The sequence below is a fragment of the Amphiura filiformis genome, chromosome 15, assembly GCF_039555335.1.
Source record: "Amphiura filiformis chromosome 15, Afil_fr2py, whole genome shotgun sequence".
Taxonomy (NCBI): Eukaryota; Metazoa; Echinodermata; class Ophiuroidea; order Amphilepidida; family Amphiuridae; genus Amphiura; species Amphiura filiformis.
In genome coordinates this window covers 45,283,539-45,289,601 of record NC_092642.1, presented here as the reverse complement: position 1 = coordinate 45,289,601, position 6,063 = coordinate 45,283,539, and positions in this window count along the sequence as shown.

Genomic DNA, 6,063 nt, shown 5'->3' with positions numbered 1-6,063 from the left:
CTTTCCGGGTTTCTTACTTTGATCTGCAGGGATGTACTTCCTGTTTACAATTTACTCGAAATTCCTAGCTTGTGTAGAACCAGAGATACGGGCTGTCAAATTTTAACGCAGATGTCTCGACATGAAAACCTTCAATTTGATTTTACGAGTGAGTATATTTCATTTCTTTATTATATAAACACTACGTAAATGTCGAATATAATGATAATTGGTGCTTGAATAAAGCGCGGAGAGCAATTTTACTACAACACTTCGATCATATATAGAAACTGCTTTTTCAACGAGTTGCATAGGACACACCATGGAAATATTAGATGAGAAGGAATCACAACGAAATCGATCGCCTGTGACTAATCCCGCTTATCTATTCTTCATTACAAAGGAAGAGGACTCAGCAAATTCCCTTTTGAGGACACTCATATTGCCGCCATCAGCGTGATTTGGTAGCATAACTGGAAATTCATAGCGATAAATCTTTGCGCACAAACAAATTTGGAACCGGTTGTTGTGACCTTAGTTGATGAAGCGCACTTTTAACGTTCATTTAGACTGAATTTTATAAACATTTGCAACAGATGTCTGCATTTTCAGATGCAGAGAAGTCAAAACAATACAAATATTGGGAAATTTAATCAAAATACGTTGTATTTTCGACTAAAGACACTTTTAAAAAGTTTTACATTTTGTAAGGATAATCGTATTTTCGCTGACCCCAAATTTAATTAAAATGTAAAGGTATAAAACTAGTTGTTCCGATTGTTTCCGAAAAATGGGAACAGATTCTATCATAAGACAAACGGAAAATCAATTCTATCAAATTGCCTTCACATGTGCCCCAGACCGCCCACATAGGTAAATTTGCCCCTAAATGTTTCAAATATATGACTTTCTGCTTCCGATTTTGGTTATACATCCTTCCCACAAGGCATTATTTTTGGCTATGTTATCCCATCTGTCCCATAATGCATTCATATTTCCGCCCTTTCCTGCTCACAAGGCCGCATTTAGTCCATAAGCATTGGTCGCTTGACTGCAGCTTTAGAATTGAAAATGTCATGTCATAGAAATGTTATGTCACCGATGACCATCGTGTTGGGATATAATCCCGAGGATTATGATATAACTATTAGCGGTTGACGTGTACATAGAAACGTCAATGTACATGTCGGCAATGTGATTGGAACTTTGATGATGGTTAGTTGTGATTCCTTCTCATCTACTAATTCCATGGACACACACACTCAGCATTGTAAGTTCTTGATGCACATGGCATCTTGTGAATGCATGGCAATGGTATAGCCCACACAGGCACACATATGTACACACTGTCGCTGTGCCTAGATGGGTAATTCCATTCAGTGAAATACATGTAGGGGTGAGGTTTGTAGGGGCACTTTAAAAAACTTATGATTATATGGTAGTTTTTTGATTTTTAAAAAAATAATTTCATTTCTTTTAGCTTTATTTATTTTGGTAGGATATTGGATGCTTCTTTATAATGATTTATTCAAACCTTCGATTTTTTATGCATAATATTAATGTAAATTGACTCATTGTAGTGTGATTTTTTAAATCTTAATTTATTATTTTTTAATATCTTTTATTTATTTCTATTATTTTTTTTCTCTTTTATTTATTCCTTTTTTCTATACATTGTTTTCTTGATATGAATTGGACTTTCTCTTCTAGTTATTTTATTTGTTTCTCTAGATGTTTATTTATTTATTTATTTATTTATTTATTTATTTCTCATATTTCTCTTATTTTCCTTTCACAATCACAGGTTCAAGTTGTCAAGATGGCTGATGGAGATACTGCTACTTCGTGGTACTTGGCTGTTGTCAGGCCTCCAAAATATTCCATTTGAGGAATTTAAATCAGAAAACTGATGATGGTGATGATGTCCTTGGTCTTGGTCCCAGGTCTTGAAACTCAAAAGAAGTCATCCTCGCCTGCACCTGTCACCATACCCGGTCCCTGATTGGACAATCTTGTGGTTGTTTCGTATATAGGTCGTTGACCTATTTATGGTTGGCATGGCAACTACTTTTAGAGGAAATAACCATATTACAAGGTTTAAAAGAACAATTTATTTAAGAGACCTTAAATAAGCATCACTTCCTGACAGTTTCATCGTGTTACCTCAATCCATTTGGACCGAAAAGTACCGAAACATGGACTTTTGGCAGAATTGGGTTATTTTATAAAATATCGTTACCATGGTTACCAGAGGAAAAATAAATACAGACAATGTTTCATGATTGCAGGAATTGTGTTTTTTTATAATATAATATTTACAGGAACAGTTTCTGCAATTTTAATTTAATACTATCTCAATAATGTAGCTAATAATAGGCATGTCCACTAAAATTTGAAGTACTTTTAAATTGATTCAGACCTAACTTATTGGCTGGTAATTGATGAAAGAAACATTTTGGCGTTTAAATAATCTTAATCGGCCTTTTGAGTGTTACGGTTTTATATAGGGCTTCTAGAACATGTTAAAAAGTTAAAGTCCAAAAAGGATTACTAACAGAAAGTGCAATTTTAAGGTACTTTTTCTTAATGTATTTATTAACTAGCGTTATCTGGAACATTATATTTGCTTATAACAACATGAAAATAAGATCATCCTGAAAATTTAATCGATTTTGTTGACATACAACAAAAAATATAAGACCTCAAAACCCATGGTTTGTTTGGTGAAACCATAAGCATGATCATAGATGGCATATGGAAAATATCTCCATAGAGGAGATGAACAATAAGTGCATTATTTCAAATGAATGGCGGTAGTCTTAAAGGGGCATTTCGTGATCCACAGCCTCATCCCCCCACTTTTCTCAAAAAAAGTTGAGATTTTTATATCACTGGAAACCTCTGGAGCCCTACATAATGTTTATGTACAAAATATTTCTTGCAGATTAATTCGTTTTGCAAAGATATATCGTGAAATTTGAATTTCGTTCTGGTGCACCAGAACGAAATTACAACGCATTGTCTATGGAGCAGTGTAATACACATAATCATGCATAACTCGCATAAGCATAAAATCGGAATCAACTGAAATTTTGGGAATAGGTTTTTTTGGTGGATATGTACTGAACAATCTCATAAAAAGAGGATGCTAGGATCACGAAATCCTCCTTTAAACATTGTTCAATCTTTTTCGGTCAGCACATTTTATCTTCAAAAATTATTATATTTCATCATGGCATAAGTTTGGAAATATTAATCACTACCAATTTTGAGAAATTTGCTCCAACTCAAAGGCTATCTTTAATACATTGAGCAATACACTGTGTGTGCATGGAAGCCATGATGGATAGCATATGAAATGGACATGGTAGTGAGAAGTGCATGATTTGAGATGGGCAGCATGTAGGCTTAAACATTCTTAAATTTCTTAACATCCTGTTCATTTTGTCTTCAAAAATAGTTACATTTTATGACTATGTAAGTTTGCTTGTCTGATTCACTCCAAATTCGGAAATAATTGCGTTTGAACACCTGATGCACAGAATGGTGTCACTTCAACCTGTTGTAGTTCTCATCTCATTCAATTTTTCATTAAAAAAGTTGATCTCTGCATGAAGGAAGGTCCTCTCTATTTACTGACCAATCAGGAAAAAGTTTGGTTAATGTTTTCCGGTGGAATCAGGAATTTCTTGAAACACCCTCACCACCCTGATATAGGCCTACATTTGGATCAAATTATGTACGCCATTTAACAGGCCTGGGATTTCTTGTATCGATCAGTTTCTCCATAGACAATACGTGTGTGAGTGCACGCACACAGTAAATGAAAAATCGTTCTAGTGGAAACTGTATGGACAGTGGGCATCCCTACTAATAATGTCAAAATATCACTTTTTAGCGGAATTAGGTCATTGACCTATATCGTTTCCATGGTAACCAGATCGATAACGATTGACATCACATTAGTAAAATGTTTGTTAATAAAGATAATATATTCCAAGTAACATTTCCTGAAAATTGTATGGTTATATCTCAATGAATAATGAAATTGCATTCAAATCAGTGTTTTGTGAACTCCTATTTTGACCCAATTTGGGGCCATGTATCTTTTGTAATACAGTCCGGTGTCTTCAGCGTATGGGCCTTATTTCGACATTCAATTTTGTATAACTCAAAAAGTTTTTGACCTATTCACCCCCATTTAAAAAGTATTTTAATGTACTCATCAAGCTCTATAATTTGACACCAATTTCAAAGCATTCCTGCATGTACTTAATTTTGACCTGAAAACCCTACTATTAGCATCTATTGACTCGTTTTGACTAGAGCGGGCATTTAATTATTTCACAACAATATTTGATTTTATAAGTAAGTGAAGGTGGAGTTGTACTCTTGTTGATATTATTAAAGTCAGAAAATGGCAAGTAGAAGTAGTTAAAAGTTATTTTAAAGGAGAAAATTAGAATTAAATTTCCTAAGGTTATCATCATCCAGAATTGCAGCGAATTAAGTTTGTGATTTTACTTGTTTTAAATACAGTACGAAATCGCCTGTGAGCCGTTACGGTGTCTGTATTGTTGTGCTGTTGTATATCATGACGTGTGTTGGTGCTGTCACCATGGTAACGTGCGGCGCGTACGAGATACGCGTACAATATTTAAACAAATATTGTATTGCATCCGGGTATTTTGCAAATATCGCTCAAAAGCCTGATATAATAATATTAAATATTTACTAAACCTGAGTCATGAGTAGCCCTAGAATCTGGTCATAGTAACCGTTTTTACTTATACTAAAGGCCAGAGACACTTTACAATTGAACATTGAAAAACTGGTTGAGCATGCTTGAATGATTCAGTACAAAAGTTTAAAGCACTTCAATGCTTGATCGAACCAATACAAATGCTTGTCAGGTCGCTATAAAACCCACTTGAGAATAAGGGTGTGATTTTTGGGTAATTTTGTGCCCGGTACCGGCACATTTTTCGGCGGGTAACGGATACCGAAATTGCAACAACAAAAATGCAACAAAAAAAAAAAAAAAATAAGTTATTTATTTTTTCGGTTTTGTAGTGTCCCTGGACCTAGACCTAAATGCTAGGATCATTCATGGTTGACATAAAATAAAAAAATTGCACAATATTTTGTGTTTTTATTGTTTTCATGTCATACTCTATTAATTAATGATATCAAAATGCATTGAATTTGAATGCATTTTGATATCATTATTATAGAGTATGACATAAAAACAAATTATCAATTTTCATATTAAAAACACAAAACATCGTTCAAAATTTTTTTTTTTTTAGGTCAAACCATGAATGATCCTAGCATTTAAATCTAGTCCAGACACTAAAACCGGAAAAAATAACTTAAATTTTTTTTAATTTGAGCACCGGGCAGGGTATTTCCTGCCCGGTAATGTAATCTCGACCCCGCATGATCCCGCCTGAAAATCCCTGGCTTACTTGAGAACACACAATTGTTTGTCATTTCTAAAGATGCATTTAAACTCAGTCTTTGATTTTGATTTGATTTGTTCGGGTTAATTTTGACAACCCTGGATAACCCGAAGAAAGCCTTTATTGAAGCTTATTTCCATTGGGGTCCATTTGAACACCGGGACGATTTGCAGTCAGGGGTTAACACCCTACCCTAGTCGCTTTTTGCATGATCAGTGTACAAACTCGCCATCGTATTTGCATACTGAGAGCAATGAGCATGCGTGCTATTTGCTATTTTGCAAAAGTGACCGGTATAGGTCTGACACCCTCAGTCGGTCAACATTCACTAACTTGCGCAGTTGGTAATGACAAGGATTCATTCTAGCATGAGTACCCCATGAGTATAAACTCTGCATTTACACAATGACTAATTTACATGTTCACAAAAGCCCATATTCATGTACCAAACATGGCGGAGTAGAGCCCGGATTTCTTATCTTGACAACATTAATTTTCTCTACCACCACAGAGATACGAACAGCAAGCATCCATTATAGTCATGACCAAATTAGTAGTATAATTTATTTATCTGTGAGTGGCAATTCAGTCACTGCCAGGTCCGTAACCAGGATTTATTTTG